Here is a 19,056-nt window from a genome sequence, read left to right as displayed (position 1 = left end):
ATATATATATATATTTATATATATATATATATATATATATATATAATTTATATATAGTATATATATATATATACTATATAATATATATATATATATATATATATATATATAATATATATATATATATAAAATATATATAAATATAAATATGTATATATATATATATATATATATATATATGTATATATTATATAAATAAATAACATACATATATATATGCATATATATATATATATATATATATATATATATATATATATATATATATATATAAGTAATATAATGGAGGATTTCAATATAATCCTTGTCCCCTCTAAGGATTGGCTGCAGAGGATGTTAATCTTCCGATTTCAGCAATTCTTCTGGGGGTGAGGTTGCGAGCCCCATGCCCTTTTCCATCAGGCATGGGTGCCATCCTCCAGACCCGACTACGCACGTAGTACTACATGATTTCCCAAACGTTATTTTAGGAAGCGAGACTACGCTGTTTCCCTCCCATGGATTGACATAGAATTTGGGCCAAAGGCCAAGCACTAAGACCTACGAGGTTATTCAGCGCTGAAAAGGAAACGAACACTAAGGTAGTCTGAAAGGCGTAACAGATGGAAAACCTCGCAGCTACACTGTGAAACAATTGTTAGGGAGGGTGGAAAATCAGATGGAAGAAAGAGAATATGAACGGAGGTATATAAAAAGGAATGAAATAGGTTGCAGCTAGGGGCCCAAGGGACGCCGCAAAGAACCTTAAGCAATGCCTACAGAGCACCTTTCTTTCCCTCCCATGGGAATGAACAATGGCACCTGGAAATAGATTAAGCCAGCTTGGCCTGGTAAGTTGCTCTAGCTTTTCAGCAGCCCGTAATCCTTACCTATCAGAATATAATAAAACACCTAAAAATCAGTCTTGATCAGAATAGAATAAAACACCTTAAAATCAGTCTTGAAATTAAATTCTAACATCATTTACACATTTAACTTTTTTCTTGTAAAAAAAAAAAAAAAAAAAAAAAAAGTATTAAGGAAAGAAAACAGAAAAATCTGGTAGATGAAATTCGATTTCTGATCCGGCAATAAGCAAGTCCGTGAGATCAATCATTCAGCGGCCGGTCCTCACCCACCCAATTGCCCAAACAAAGGTTACAAACTCCGCCCCATGACAGAACTTGACTGAAAACAAGAAATATCAGAAGAGGCCAATCTGCATTTTTCAATCGTCGAAGAACTCTTCCAATTTTATAAGCTGAATTCAATTTCCGACAAGTGCCGAATATATCACAACTTTCGGACCGGCGTTTGGGCCGAGGTATTATTGATGACTTCAAAAGGTCACCTTCGCCTTGCATTAAATGAAACCCACATATCACTCGGCAGCGACGCTATACGCAGACCTCCTAAAAGTTGCTCGTACCAAAAGGGCATAGTATAGTTACCGCGTAATTTCCGAAATTATGGTGCCTCAAGTAGTTCAGTTTGTCCTGAGCTTCATATAAACCACAGTATACTCAGGTGGGGACATAATTCTCAAAAGAGGAGAACAATTTATTGTACTTTTCCACACACAATTTTTTTCTTTTATCAGTCTCTATCGAAACTAATAACATTGTCAAATACAGAGGTACAACTCCCACCTTCGCGTAAAAAATGGTCCGAGTCGTTATCTATCCCCATTATGACAAAAATTAAAAAAACAAAGTGGAAAAATCATCCCGATGGAAGATGTGTAATAGCTTTTAAAACGAGGGAGTGCTATAGAAATTAGGGAGCATTTCAAGCGCTCCGACGGGAAAGTATGAGACGGCGTGGCCAGACGGGTGCCACGTCTCCTGCAGAGAAAAACAATCCTTCTCCAATTCATGGGAAAGTAACAGTATAATAATCTGATAATCTGTTGCCATAGAATGAGTGGAAACCTGCTTGAGGCAACGAATGCACGGTCGTAAACAGACAAATTATTCTAGTCAAATTGGTAAACGTTGGTCCAAGCAAAGAAGGATGGCTATTTAAGTTGACTAGCAACAGATCTCGAAGAAAATGATCAGGATCAAAAGTGATACTTCAGTTCACAGAAGCAGATTTGGCCATTCTGATATGCATGATAAAAAACATAGACTGGTTATTTGAAATGCCAAACTGCTGAACCTTTAATGCCAAAAATGAAGTTCAAATAGCAAAGTTGTATATGCCAGACTCAAAACCATCCAAGACCCAATACTTCTGGAAACTGCCACTACTGCCAGAAAATACCAATAAAAATAACCACAAATATAGTTAATAACAAACTGACCACTTTAAACCCTCAAATTTTGTTGAAAATTTAAACTTCGGTGAAAGGCGAATCCATTAAATGTTCATTCTGCAACTCGCGATAAAACCTAATTATTAAGATGAAGGATTCCATCTAGCACGTAACCTAACGTCATCTCCATTACTATCCTCATCAGGAACAGTCAAACAAGCGCTGTAGTCAACATTTTTATTCCACCGGGATGTTTCGGCTTCAACGCACCAATCCATTTTCGACCTAAAATAGAGGCAAATCACCAATACTTAACATTTTCTAATAATAAAATACAATTCAAAGAATTTTCACACTCGAGAATAATTTTTTTTAAACTGCGTTACCATAAAAAATACACTACTCAGAAAAGAAAACATAGTGACTTAAAACTAGTAGTACTACAGCCTGACAAAGGACACGGTGTAGGTAATTCAAAACAGCAAGGATTACATTGATAAAAGTTATCTACACTTATGACACTAATAAATTTAAGAAAAGCCACATGCAGACCTTATCATAAGAATATCCTAAATGAGGATAAAATAAACAAGTCGTTAACTTTTTGACGAAGAATACTACCAGTTAGGCAAATGGTTTTTCTCCCGCTATTCTATAAGGAATAACGAAGATCCATAAGCCTAACGCCCCCTTAAGACCTGTAGTTCCATCTAATAATACCCGTCAAATAATTTAGCGAAATTCTTAGTAGCCGTTTTAAATACTATAACGGACGCTACTTATTCTCTATAAAATTAATTAGAATTAATTCATTATTCAAAGCATTTGAATATAGCTCACTATTATCTATATGCAGTTTTAATCATTATTAATGAACATACCTCTTTGTGAAACCATTGACATTGCAGTGAATGAAATGTATAAGGATGGGAACTCTTTCGACATTCGCCTTGAAATAAGTTCAAAAACACTATAGGAGAAGACATGCAGACATGTACTTCATGTTTAATGATGAGTTGTATTTACAAGAAGATGTGGTAGCAATGGGTAGCCAAATTTCAGGCATTTTTGCTAATTTGTCTTTAGGTTTACATGATTGAAAGTGGTTGGAGGACTGCCCGTCACCTTTTAAACCTTTGCTCGATAAGCGATTTGTAGATTATCCTATTTCAATTTTTGAAAATTAACACCAGGTTAATAGTTTCTTCATTACCTAAATAGCAAACATGAAAATATGAACGTTACTTTAGATAGGGAAGTGAATAAGATGCCATTTTTGGATATTGTCATTGACAAATCCGAGTTCATTCTCTGTTTACAGAAAACCTACTTTTTCAGGATTAGATTTGTTTTTCAGTTAACTGCCCAAACATTTCATATTAAATACAATTAATACCTTAATCTACAGGGCTTATAATTTATGATCCAATTTCACTTTGTTTCATGAACAGAGTTAATTCTTGGTGCAAATAATGGTTACCCGACCAATTTGGACTTTAGACAGACTAGGCTACTTCTGAAAAGTGTTTACAGTCCAAAAGTGCCAGGTGTTACAGTTCCTAAACTAGTTTTTTACTGTAAACTGCTTTACACTGGTAAATCAATTTAGTAACTCGAGATACTGCTTGGGTAGCTGTTAACCACGGATTGCTTATAATTATATGCATGTTTAGTAATGATTTCACAATAAAAAGCTTAAACCGTTCAAAGATAAACTGCTTGATTTATTGCGTTCGGGTATTGTTTACTATTATGCATGCCCCAACTGATAAGTGGGATATAATATTTGGGTAGTTCCATAAAGGAGCTAAAAACGAGATAATGCCACCATGCGGGGGGGATCAGTCTTTTAGAACCTACATATATTCACAAACTTAAACCACAAGAAAGATCAGTCTTTCTTTCCATTATTTTTGTTTGTTTGTTTTTACGTTGCATGGAACCAGTGGTTATTCAGCAATGGGACCAACGGCTTTGCGTGACTTCCGAACCACGTCGAGAGTGAACTTCTATCACCAGAAATACACATCTCTCACACCTCAATAGAATGGCCGAGAATCGAACTCGCGGCCACCGAGGTGGCAGGCGAAGACCAAACCGACCACGCCACTGAGGCGCTTCTTTCCATTATCGATCGTCTTACTGATTTTCTATGCGCTCTCGCTTTCCAGTCATTAGGCTAATTTATCTGTTGTGGCTTTTTTCCTTCTGCCGGTTTATCTCTTTCTTTAATGTTCCTTAGTCCTGTGTTTTGTTTTTATGTCTTATTTCTCTCGTATTGAGTTTGTTTTTCTTAGTTTTATTGGCTATTGTAATTCAGTTTTATTAGTTTCAAGTCACTATGTTTTCTTTTCAGAGTAGTGTGTTTTTTATGGTTAGCTACTTCTTTGATTAGTATAAAATTTCAAGTGGCGGTGTTTTGCCTCTATTCTAGGTCGAAAATGGCTTAGTTAAGCCGATAAGTCCCAGTAGAATAAAAATGTTGATTATAAAGCTTATTCTCAAATGACTGTTAACGTTATATTTTTCTTAGAAAATTTGGTACAATATCAATATATTCCTTTGTTCCTGATTCACATCGCCACCTTTACTGCCACTACAGATAACATCCCCTTCTAGAGATCCTCTTTTTTTCCCTTTCCTGCTAAGAGGCTTCGTTGTCCCTGCTCTACGGGTAAATTTTCGGCAAGAGATTTGTTTTGCTAAGGCAGCCTAGCCTCCCTTCCTCTTAATGATTTAACTACTTCTCCTTGAATACTCTTCATGACTTACATATTATGGCACAGTTTTCCGTGTCGAAAATGATGATAATAGTTGCAGGTCCACAATAATATAGTGTCAGAGCTGATACTTCTTTGATAAATAATAACTTTCAAACCTTCTGCTAGGTTCATCATCCTCAGTCAAGTGAATATTGTGACTTTTAAAAATTCGTCGATGTACACTTCTGAGCAGGACACGTATGTGGTAGTACAGTTCCAGACCGAAGAACTACCCACTGATACTTGTCCTGTTCAGTAGTTTACTTCGACGAATTTCTGGTCACAATGTTCCCTTGACTGTGGATGGGTTTTAAAGCTATAGTTATTAATAAAAGAATTATCATCTCTCACACAGCTTTACTATTGTGGACATTACTAAAACTTGTAATGGAGAATGTATCCCAGTCGTAAACAACTTACTGCTGATCTCAGGTGGTGTGACGAACTGCACTTTCTCTTCGCTCAGACTCGCACGCGGTGTTGTTGAGACCCTTCTTAACACTCGTTCTTCTACCCTAAGTGCGAGGCTCATGCGTCTTGTAATAGTTAAGTGAGGAGTCTTGAAGTGTCGCAAGCGTCAGGGTGATAAGAGATGACTCGAGTGTCCAATCATCCAATGCCTTCAACGGTTCAACCTCTCGCATCTTTATACAAGGAGCGACCAGACTAGTTACTAGTATCGGCTGAGGGGAGAGGTGTACCTCAAACAGGAAAAAAAAAAAAAAAAAAAAAAAAAAAACGGAATCTTTCACTTACTTCTCATACAATCTTTTCCTTCTCTTAAAAATTTTCTTTTTTTTTTTTTTACTTCTTAACCCCCACTTTCTTTCCTATAAAAACTATGAAAAATATTTTACGCTTCATTAAATCGAGGGTGTTTCACTTTGGCTATAACCTACGCCACTTTCATGGGCAGACTTTAGATATAAATTAGTTTGCACCATAACAATTTCTAGTCCTTCCGAGGATGCTCTTACCGGTATGTTCTGCACATTTAACAACTATGAAACTTCAATATCCGAAGTAAGAATGACAAGACTACTGGAAATAAAAGCAGATATCGAATTAGTATCCATACACTCGACGTGCCTCGTGGTTTGAAAATAATTATAACAAGAGGCATCGGCCATCGCACAATACGAAGAAATCATTTAGGCGGCGTACTGGGGAAATAGACCGAAGTAAACAAACAATAACCGTAAAATAAATTCCTTGTGTAAAGAGGCAACGTCTTAACCGGGTTCTAATTCCACACTAGACGAGTAAGTTGCGTACTCGACTACCAATCTGGTAGTCAGAGTTCGTTTCCCGCAGCCGTCAGCGAGGAATTGGAGGGATGTATTTCTGGTAATCAGAAATTCATTTCTCGACATAATGTGGTTCGGATCCCACAGCATGCTGTAGGTTCCTAGCCACATAAGAAAAGTATAATCCTTCAGGCCAGCCCTAGGAGAGCTGGTAATCAGCTCAGTATCCAGGTAAAACTAATATGTACTAAAGCCTTTTTTTTTTTTTTTACCGGCTTCCAAGTGATTCCAGGAAAAGGAAGCGGAATACACAGACTACTTTTGCATTCATGATTCCCAGTCGGTGGATTATTAGTTTTTTTTTAGCCTTTGCAAAAGCTTGGTCAATAAAATATTTGGGTATCCCCACCTTCGTAAAAACCTCTCTTATGTGTTCCATTTCCTTATCTATGTACTTAAGATCACAAATCCGAAGCCCTCTTATTATTTTATACGTTGGCTATGGCAAGAATAAAGTCTTTTCTGTATACACTAAATGTAAAGTTAAAAGTAACAGGGTCATGGTGAACCAGAATGTCCAGAAATGGTAAATTATTTTCGACATCAAATTCAACTGAAAAGTTAATGGATGGCATCAAGTTAATTCTAAAAAAAAAATAAAAAAAAAAAATATCGCCAACATATCTGACCAATAAAAAAGGCTTGATGCCTGTTGGATTTATCTTTTAGGGATAACAGTTCATTGAAATCAAAGTTGATTAGGAATCATGAAAGAGATGATTAGTTATCATGAAAAAGAAAGGAAAGATGACGTTGGGGTTTACGTGGTACCCCGTAGATTGTAATAATTATTATAATGGGGTAGTCAGGGAAGGGAATAGGTGTAAGATTAGGGGAACATAAACGATCATGTAGGATTGGGTCAAAGTATATTTCAGTTGCCAGACACACGTAATTGACTGGGAAAGAGCGGAAGTTCTCTACAAAGATAATAACGTAGGTAGACGCAGAGTAGTTTAAGTGGTTCTTATTAACATTTTGAACTTGAGTTTAACAAATCATTTACCCAAGAGGATGCATTTTTTAATTATTTGATTCTTAAAAATATAATTCGAACAGACGTTGTTTGCACCACTCCTACTGCCCAAGTTGTCTCTCTCTCTCTCCCGCCCAGGCATTGTAAGGAAAAGCCCCAAAAGCAGGTGCCGAGGTGGTGGTATGGACGAGGGAACAGCCGAACAGACAGACGAAGCAAATCAGCCACGGCGATCGGCTCGTCTTCTGGTCAGACAGCAGATTAACGGCGGCATAACATGATTATGTTAGTTTATGTTGTTTGCTCTCTTTGAGACTGTTCTAGCGTCTTTTCTGTTCTTCGTGACAGTATGAATTTGTACTTTTAAAAAAGAAAAATCAGTACGGCTGATGAGGTCTACTGTTCAAGTAGTGAGAGCTCCAGTCTTGTCCAGTTTTTTAATACAAAGCTTACATAAGTGTGGACTTCTATTACTTAAAATATTCCAGTCACGTTATTGAGAGTTTTTAAGATACACACACACACACAATATATATATATATATATATATATATATATATATATATATATCTATATATATATATATATATATATATTATATCTATATATATATATATATATATATCTATATCTATATATCTATATCTATTATATATATTATATATATATATATATATATATATATATTATATACACATACACAATACATATACATATATATATATATGCTTGTGGAAAAATGGAGATGGCTCTCAGTATACGGGGAAGTAGGCTATGTTAATTTATTGGTCTCTCGCCATTTTGATTATTTACAAAGTTTATAATATTGAGATATTGAGAAGTCCTAGAAGACGACAACTTGCTACGAAGTTTCCACGGAACAAATCTTTAGGGGTGCATTGACAAGGCCAAACACTCCAGTCAACTACCTTTCCTACAAGGATTGCTATTCAGGTATAATTTGCCACTTCTAGTCTACTATTTACCTCTTTCCTCCCAGACCTACGTTGAAACACCTCGCCTGGTTCATGAAATCAATACCCTTTGCCAGTGAACAATACTGGCTCTGTTCTCTAAAACATAGGTGAATATATTTACAACAAAGTCAGTCAGGTCAGCTGACTGAACATCGGCCTCTGGATAATCGGCAATCTAAGAACACAATACTTGATAATGCAAAATTTTAGTATAATGTACACACGTGAATGTACAATACAATGCTGATGTAAAATACGAATAATTAGCTGAATAAATAATTGAACTCAAAGGTGTGGACAACAGAACAGTACATTTTCCGTGAAGGAAAAAGTTGAGTTGAATATAGGGTTTAGGCCAAAGGCCAAGCACTGGGACCTTGAGGTCATTCGGCGCAGAAATGGAAATTGACAGTAAATGGTTTGAAAGGTGTAACAGGAGGAAAACCTCGTAGTTGCGCTTTGCATCAAATGTTAGGAAAGGGTGGAAAGATGAAGAAAGAGAATATGAAAGGAGGTACAGTAAAAGGAACGAAAGTGGTTGCCATCTAGGGGCCAAAGGCACGCTGCAAAGAACCTTAAGTAATACCTACAGTGCACCGCACGAGGTTCACTGACGGCATTACCTCCCCTACGGAACCGTGAAGGAAAGAAAACATTCATATATATCTGTTAATTCAAGAATTAATTTCGCCAATTTGCCATACTATAAAACCTTCAGAGGTGTGATTACACGTTTTTCCAGGTGCTCCTAGAATTATGGGACCTGATCTGAAAAGCCTACTCTGCCTAAATCGTCTGTTGTACTGAACATTACTCAAATAAACAGAAACAGTATAATGCAATTTCATAACCAGTGTGCACGAGTGGTTTTCGAGACTATAGTGAATATTGTACCGAGCCTTCTCCACAAACAAGAGAAAAAAGGTCACGTAATGAGAGACGAGATTACACTACAAAGTGTACTGAAACCCGACCTTAAGGATGTTTTATTCCCTTTCGGTATTGGACTCTCCTATTGATTTCCAAAAGGTCAGACTGACAGTTGCAAATTGCTATAATATTCAATTAAGAGCAGACGAAAAAGGATGATTGAGTTGGAGATTAAATGCAAGACATCAAAAAGCTAAGGGTGGGGGAACAGAGAGAGAGAGAGAGAGAGAAGAGAGAGAGAGAGAAGAGAGAGAGAGAGAGAGAGAGATAAAACTATTAACTTCATGTCTGTAATAACTCATGCACTAAGATATATTATATATATATATATTATATTATCTATATATATTATATATATATATATATATTTTTGATATATAATATATATCTATATACTATATATGTATAATTTTTTTTTCCTCCATCTATAAATGTTTTACTTGCATCATCACCTTCTCTACAATTTTTCTCCCAACTATGTACTCAGGAATGTTCTCATGTTGTCCTGTATACACCAATTTACCTAAGTATACGATGTTCCCAACGTGATAAGTAAAATTTCATAATGTTTTCACTTTTCTTATCCGCTTTATAGTCTTATATTACAACATCGTTTTTACACGAGGTGGATCTTACATTTACCATTTGTATTGGATAAAGCTTCTGGAAGATTTAACCCACTTATGTTGAGGGAAATAATTTTATGTAAATCTTTCATCTCCACTACTTCCGAGGAGACTTAAGCATTATACAGGTTTCTCTATCAAACTTAGTGATGCCTCTTTGCCAACAGTATCTGCCCAAATAAGACTCCTTTCTTTACTGTAAGTCTTAGAAAAGCTTGAATTTCTCCCTTGAAGCATACCCGTTCTCACACAATCTCCACTTCCTTCTCCTTTACCTTCTAATATTGTATTTGTCACACAGTCCTATCAGTCCAAGGGCGTTGGCCGTATGGCAGCGAAAGAGAAAATAGGAACAGCAGCAGCAGCAGCAGCAGTAGCACAAGTAGAAGGACGAAGAGGAAGAGGAAGAGGGGTGGAAACAAAACAAGAGCGAGCGCCTCAGGAGGGGAGCCTTTTAGCCCCGTGTTTGGTATGCATAGAACGTACCTTTGCCCAAGGCGTACCTCCTATATAGTGAAGAGACCAAGACCAGATATCTCGCAACCAAACGTCAAAGCCACTGCCAGGGGCTATCAATACTTGGCACGTCCCAGCCATACATTTATTTCTATTTCATTACAAAAGTTTTCTTTCCCTAGGTTTCTTAAAATTGCTATTTCATCTAAAATGAGGAAAATCTATTTATTTACTCTACTGACATTGTCTTTACAGTGATGTAGATCTAAACACTGCAAGAAAGCTTCCTCACATCATTAGTTACAAGGAGCTACCAGAGCAACTAGCTAAATTTTTTTAAAAGAGAAGAACACTTTTACTCATTATTTAAGACAACTGGACGACTGTTTTGAATATTGCCAAACAACAGACACGACTTGAGAACACCAAAGAATTTCTACCACAAAACAATGGCAGTTTGTCCTGAAGGATAAAACAAATAACCATATGCCAACATTGGACCATCAACTCGCAATTAGTCCATTTGATTATTGACAATCTCATTGCGCTTATGATGCAGAGGCGTTCTTACAGACTTTATTTTGAGTTGATTTATGAAAATTTGGCTTCAGGGACAAACATTGGGTGTTTTCAGCTATTCAGCACTTGATGGTAGGGAATAGGGGCTTGAGCGGTTGGACAGAAAGATGAAAAAAAAAAAAAAAATGATGTGGGTGCAGCTAGGATGGATTTCTTTTCCTTTGAATAGGAACATCCTCCAGTCTTTTGCTCTCTCCAAGATTAAAAGATGGAAGCTCTTGGAAGCTTTTTTAGTCAAAAGTATAGCATCCTCTAAGATATTAAGTCTTTGGAACAGATCTGATCTTACTTTTTACACAAAGTAGCTCCACGTCTTCATGAAGTATGACCTGTTCCTTCAGGAGTATGCTGTAAACCTTTCAGCAATTCTACATCTAAGTATACCTAGTGCTTTCAGCTAAATACTGCAGATGGTAATGTTAAAATCTGCCATTTTTCCCATACCATGAACTTTTCACATCATAGTATTTCTACTATTGACAGAATGAAATGCATATCTGAGCTGAAAGGTATGAAAAACTGGCAAAATTTAACTTTCACTTCAAAATATTACACCAACAATTCATACTGTGTCTCAAAATGTCCATAACATACACAATAGTACAAGTTAAGTATCTTTACAAATGAATGACAAGCAGGGAATCAGGCACCAGCAAGCTTGTGCACTGGGTCGCTCTTCTCAATTACATTGTTTTCATAACAGAAATGGTGTACGATGAAGAGGTGAAGGAGAGTTTAGTGACAGAGGAAAAGGTTGTGGAAACACATCACTTCTTTATCTTGTCCAGGCTGGAGTCCATACTAGACTAGGAATTACAGCAATTGCAGGAGCAGCAAGCAACAGCAGCAAGAATACAGCAGAGGGGAACTGGCAGCAATATCCTCCAAAAAGGCATCATATGATAGGTTCAGGAGCAAGCCCAAAAATTGCCATCAGGCCTTCACCACTAACCAAAATGCAGATAATATACACAGAATCTAACATTGCACAAGAAGTGACATGAGCAGGTAAAAGGTCAATGTTCATTTGGAGGACTTGGAGGACATCCGCCAGTCCAACACCTGTCTCAATTCATGTGGAGATAGCTCTGTTGTATCTAATACAAGAGAAAAGAAAGAAGCAGCAAGGGGTCCAGCAGGAAACAATTTAGGAAGAGGCAGTTGAGTACTGTGATACATTACTTTCTGATGACAAAGACAGTTCCTTAATAGACTTTTTTTCTTTTGGTTTACTTCCTGAACCGAAGAGGAGATCAATCAGTGCACTACTGAGAAGGAAGATCCTTCATACAAACCTGGCCCCTAAGAATGGACAGAATATGGGGATCAATGTTCATGAATGACATAAATGGACCCACAAACTTCAGCCCAGGACCCCTATGAGTAAAATCGCATCCCCCCCCAAACTTTAAAGGAAAATAAGAAAAAAAAGAGAAAGAAAAGGGGTTTTGAGGGATAGGGACAGAGGTAAATAATTGCAAAACCTGGCAAGCCTAACGAGTCTAAGAGTAGTAGACTACAGGAAAATAACCTTATAAAGTAATACTTTTTGCATTTTTTCCTAAACTTCAGAATATTAGTTCCTCACTATTGTTATACAGGCAGTCCCCGATTATCGGCGGGGTTCCGATCCCAGGGGGTACTGATGAGCAAAAACCACCATTAACCAAAACCCGGCAATTTATGGTGACACAACAGTGCTTATGGCACCAATAACTGGTTATCAGTGCCACAAGCGACATTACGGTGCTTCTACACCAGACTGCCAATCACCGAGTCCGCCGATAACCAGGGACTGCCTGTACTTAAGTGCATTTTTTATTTATCCCTTGGGCTCATGCCTCCCCTGCAAATTGCTGCAATAGCATCATAACTAGTGACACATATAGCAAGGTCATCCAAAAACAAATGCTATTTATAGCCACAGTAAGTAAGGTAACACTCAATACACTGCCTTGTGGGATAACTTCCTTCAGCTCGAAACCATTCGACAAGGCATTTCCAATTTTAACCTTAACCCTTAATGGACGGATCAACTCATATGAGTAGCAATAACACGTTTCGGGTGGTGGACGGATTCACTCATATGAGCATCAATATGAGCATCGATTTGAAGGGATCAGGAGGGGAAGGAGTTTCCACTACTTCTATAGCCCATAAATTTACTAAGGGCAACTTATAGAATGGCTAGAATCAAGTGGGCGGCTCAGGAGAGTGTTAGCTGTGATCTTGACTTGAAGGGAGTATGCACTGCTTCTCACCCCCCCCGGCCCCCGCCTCTCTCTCGCTCGCTCTCTCTCTCTCTCTCTCACATGACGTCTTTTTATATATCCAGGGGTTGCTGTTGGTTTTAGTTCTTATCTTTTATGATACCATGTCAATTATAATTATAATTTTGCAATAAAACTGTAATAGAATAGACATTTATAATCCAAAAAAGTTACTGCATCTTCGATTTCAGTAAATTTACGTATATATTTTACTACAAATATACTCAGAATTTGTTACTGATTCGAGTTCTTATATGTTATGATATTGCATGAGCTGTAATTATAATTCTACAAAATAAAATAAATTTATCAGAAAAAAACATGTATAACTTGGTAAAATTTACAATGGTCTTGTAAAAGAAGGCCCACAAGGGCTTATAAATAGTCATTTTCAACTTCTTGTAGAAGGCAGGGAAAATTTTTTAAGGATTTGTTTTACACCTTGTGCATTTGCATATCTTTGTCTTTCCATTGATGTGTTTTTTCTTAAATTGGCCAACCCCAAAGTTTACCCGACCTTTGGTGCTGCATATTGATTTTATAGCCCGGCTCTAAAGTGTTAATATAATACCTACCACTTAGAAATAAGCTGGTGAAATTTAACATATTACCTTGTATTCCCATGTCATGAAACTGCTTATCCCCAAAACACCAAATCGTGTCATAGGCTTTTTTGAGATCGAAGACGATTCCAATGGTCTAACCAAGTTTTGATAAACCTTGCTGAATTTGGGATAATAATCTTTCTACTGGGTCCCGAGTGAAAAGATTTCTCTTAAAAGCCAAATTAAACAGATAGTAAACCATTTTTCTCTAGATGCCACAAGTGTCTAGAATTCACAATTTTCTCAAACAATTTGTGTACACAACTTTGAGAGATAATGGCCGATAGCTTGTAGAAAAACGTGGATCTTTCAATGGTTTTTAAATGGGGACAACAGCAGTAATCTTCTAAGCGGGGGGAAGAATACCAGTTTCCCTACTTTGTTAAAGATTTTAATTAGACAAGATTTAGCTGAATCTCGAAGTTTTGTGCATACTATACAGAATGCTATTCCCGGTTGTCGATTCAGATGGTGACAGAGCATCTCTTAATTCCCTTAAAGCTAACTTGTCATAATAAGATTCACTAAATCCAGAATTCGAATAAAGGGAAATAATCGAATTCCTAATATTCTGTCACCGAGTTGATAGTTCCCAGAACTTGATACATAGGAGAAATGCTCATCCAGTTTTCCAGCAACTTCATCAGGCTTGGTGACAAGGTCTCCACTGATTGTCAAACAAGGCGTTAACGATGGAACGTATTTACCACTTAGTTTTCTTACCTTTTTCCATGTTAACCTGGTTGGGGTCTTAGAATTTATGCTATTTATATAAAAAAAGCCAAGATTCTCTTTTCAATTTTTAAAAATATTTTCTCTGTTTTGCCATAGCTCATTGGTAAATAGATTTTGCTGTTGCAGATTGACTGGATTTTTAATGCCTGTAAAATTTCCCAGTAATTTTCCTCAAATTACCACAGGTTTTATCACACCATGGAACAGCAGGTCTGCATGGTTTCCTTTTGGTCTGGAGTTTTCAGCACAAATCAATATTCAGAGGCAAAGTACTCATAAGCCTTTAAATGGTACTCTTAAGGACCCAGATTCCTGGGATAGGTTAATACCTTCTTGAAATCTGACCCAATCTGCTTCCTTTTCCTTACATAGGAAAGTGATCATTGCCATTTAGAAATTCATCTACAGACCAATTAAAATCCAGATTGAGAGGAAAAGAGCAAATACATACTTAAGTCTATAGTAGATGAATCACCTGTAAAGATATTATGATATCTCCTGGTACCATCATTAAAAAAAAGTGTAAGATCATTATTATTAACAATGTCACCAATGACACTACCTTCTGTGTCTAAAAAATTACCACCCTAAAATGGATTGTGAGAATTAAAATCACCAGTGTTCAGAACAATAAAATATTGCAATAATCACTGGAACACCTCCAAGGGCATGGTTCCCATCAGTGGGGCTCATCTTATATATCTCATAGTTTAGACCAAGACAGTATACTGCATCCCGTAACTTAAGTTTATTGGTCCCTTACACTTCCATTGTAAAACGTCCAGATTGAATTTTTAGTGCTAGGATCTGCCAAGGGATATTCGACTGTAATCTACATTATTTCTCTAATTTACTTTGCTAATGGGACCTTATAAGAGTTTCTTTAGATAGTCTTGAGATGTGTGGCTATGATCAGCTCCATTATGTTTTTTATTAGCTTTTTTATATGAAGCAGAGTGCACTTCTATTACTATTTTCTTAGTATCCAAGGAACTTAATTCCTTGGCTATTTCTGAGGCAAAAGCACCTTCAGTGTTGGCATCACTTTTGTTACACTTTTTCCGGGAGTTTGGAAATCTCCATACCTTGAACAGGAGGAATTGAGAATAAAGGAGTTCTTACTCCCTTTGGACCTTTAGTTTGTTCTTGTTCCATTTCTTTTGGGAAGAGTTTCTTGCTGGAGAGAGAGAGATAGAGAGAGAGAGAGAGAGAGAGAAGAGAGAGAGAGAGAGAGAGAGAGAGAGAGAGAGAGAGAGAGAGAGACTCTCTCTCTCATCAACTGGAGAGGATTCTACTGTATAACTAGGCACATCTTCCTTAAAGAGGGGTGTTGCAACCATAGCAGGCACCTAGACCAGATGACTAGGTTTTAAGTCTCAGGAGTTCTATTTTTACAGCAAGTAAAAGTTATACCACATTGTTGGCTTAGGAATTCAAAGCCATAGCATAGGTCTTTGTCTGACCAATGAATTTTTTAGCATAACTAATACTTGTATGTTCAGCATTAGCTTCACTTACAGCTACCTCTTCATATTTATATTGGATGCAATTTTTATTGGATGGGGTATGATCCAGTTCACAATTACTAATACATTTTGGTTGTTTTGAACAAGGATCATGTTCAGGGGCTGAGCAATTATCAGAAATTCTATTGTTTTCACAGAACCTGGAAGAATGACCTTATTGATAACAGTTATAGCACTGCAGAGGTTTTGATAAAAATGGTTTAACTTTGACCCTTTCATTTCCAAAATTTACATAAGATGGTATGTCGGAGTCCTCAAAAGTTAGAGACCAGATTTGCCTTTGGAATGCTTCTTACCTTTCAAACAAAGGTTGGACTAATTTCTAATAATTCACTTTGTCAATTCACAAAGGTCTCCATCAAATACTACTCCTCTTCCGTAACCGAAATTCATGTGTGGTCTAATTTCTTTTATGTCATCTTTCTTCTACTTCTTCGAAGTCAGCATACGTATATGATTGGGTCTTCGATTTGGTGTGAATAAGGACACTGCCGTCACCAAACCTTGAATAGAATATAAAACAAAATATAGAATCTAGGCGTAATGCCAATTGCTGGGACCTATGAAGTCATTCATTGCTAAAAGGGAAACTTCACAGTAAGGAGGTTTGAAAGTTGTAGGAGGAAAACCTTGCAGCTGCACAAAGAAACAATAGTTAGAGAGGGTGGAAAGTCAGATGGAAGAAAGGGAATATGAGTGGAGTTACAATTAAAGGAATGAAAGAGACTGTACCCAGAGGCCGAAGGGACACTGCAAAGACTGTAAAGTAATGCCTATAGTGCACCATGTGAGGTGCAATGATGGGACTACTCCCCTACAGGGTTACCCAACCTGGAGATATTACTCATTTCACTACCCCCAACCTTTTCTTGGACCAAAGGGATGCTGCAAAGACCTAAAGTAATGCCTAAAGTGCACCACATAGAGGTACACTGATGGGACAACTCCCATACGGGGTTACCAAACCTTGAGATGTTGCCCATATCAATACCCCCAACCTTTTTTTGGATGTAGTACGTATCTGCTAAATTTGTAGTAATTACAATTTTCCTCCCTAGCAGATAGTACTACCATCCACATTGGAGGTTTGGGAGTTCTTTCAAGAGTGGTAACGTCCTCCAAAATTGGGAGAGCCACTTGTACCCATTGAGACTAAGTAATACATAGCTATTACGTAGTTTCTAACTCACGGCAGCTCAAAGTTTAAAAATTACAGTAGTGCTCTCTTGCTTTGATGTAGGTAACTAGCTTGACCTACTTTCAGGGAAGAACAGGTACAACACAGCTAAAGAGCTCAATTTGTTTTGTGACCTATGTTCATAAGATGGGAGGAGGGAGGGTTCTAATCAAGTAGTAATCAGTACTTGGTAAATATACATATGTTAAACTTAATTATAAAAATGTCCTTTTTATGTAAGGAATTTAACAAGTAATTGCAACATAGGTGAATGCCACCTTGACAAGAGGTGGGAAGCATGGACATACTCTACTCAAAACACTTAGTGAAGGAGATTAATGTGAAATAGAAAGGTACGCAGCATTGTGAAATGCTTCTTGTAACCTACCTAGTGAGAGAGCTTTCAAGGGGTGGGTCTAGCAGATGTCGTCTTCATGGGTCGTACTGAACGGAGATTCGTGCACGGGCAAGGTTGAAATCATGCTCGGTCACCCCATAAGGGCTGCTGTAGCAGTGGGGAGACCATTCTAGCACTAAAGGCGGTTGAAGTTGCACAACTCAACTCCGTAAGACGTTTGACTGACTGTGCATGCAGGTCTTGTGTTGACTTCTTTTGAAGTTCAGTTGTCACTCGTTCCACTGTAGCGAGGGGAAACAAACTACCATGGTCCAAGGGACCAAAATGTATGATGTATGATGGATGGATGTATGAGTTTTAGGGCAAAAGCCCAGGCACTGGGGCCAAAGAAGCCATTCAGCAAAGGAACCAAAAGAGGAAGGACAATCTTTGGGAGGGAGTGACCCTTTATGTGGTAAAGGAACACTACAGCTCCCTATTCTTGAACACTCCTATCAAGAAAAAGAGTGGCTAACTCTTGGGATCCGTCCCTAATTCCCTTTTTAGCGCACGCAAGTACTCCCAGCCAGTCTGTTGAAAAATTATCCTGAAGGGTTGCACAGTCTTTGATCTTCTTGGCCAAAGCTCTAACAATCCAGCCCAGGAAGCTCAGGCCATCAAAGACCTTGAATATCTCTCGCACAATGATCTAGCTCAGAAGACATGAACAAAATTCTGGCAAAGGAGAACCTGACAGACATGCTAAGTCAATAAGACTGGAGAAGTCCCCTTGAGAGGAAGCAGAATCCCCCAAAGAATGAGCTTCCCCAGTGGCATATGACATGAACCATCGTCATATCAAGCAAGGAGGAGTGTGAAACACAGCCTTACCCAAATCCCTCTTCTCTCAAGGAGGAAGAAAGCACTATCTTGGGCAGCCTGGCAAATCCTGCAGGCTGTCTCATCATAAAGGCTGAACCCAGAGATGTCAGGGCTGCTAGAGAAAAAGGTTGGGAAGCAGAGTTTCTTATTCTGAATCTCCTTCATCTGGCAAAATAGAGGAAGTAGGAAGAACCAGAGGGTCCTGTGTAACCAGAGAAGGTTTCTGAAGAATACTTAAAATGCCATCCAAACAAAGTTAGATCGGAGCAAGAAGGATCCACAGCAATGGAGTATGACCAAATTCGTTGAGCAAGATTGAAGAACGGAATCTAGCGCTCAGGCTCTGGCGCCAAACGCTTGGCTATTAGTTTCTAACAGACAGAAGTTTGTAAACAGACAAAATGTGTGGATACAGGCGAACCCTCAGAAACAGGTAAGCACCGAGACAGGTGAACACTCGGGAAACAGGCGTAGACACTAATGTTTAGACACTGGGCACTTGGACACTCAGTGTTCAGACACTGGATGCTCGGACAATCTCTTAGAAGATGACCGCTTGGGGGCAACAAACGGTCTTTCAGCCATCAATGGCTCATAAGGAACATGACTGGGACTCTCCCAGAAACTGCAGGAGGGGAGAGGACTGCACTCATTCCTTGGTCAGCTTGCAGGGGA

The sequence above is a fragment of the Macrobrachium nipponense genome, chromosome 32, assembly GCF_015104395.2.
Source record: "Macrobrachium nipponense isolate FS-2020 chromosome 32, ASM1510439v2, whole genome shotgun sequence".
Classification (NCBI taxonomy): Eukaryota; Metazoa; Arthropoda; class Malacostraca; order Decapoda; family Palaemonidae; genus Macrobrachium; species Macrobrachium nipponense.
Note: the sequence above shows the minus strand (reverse complement) of the source record.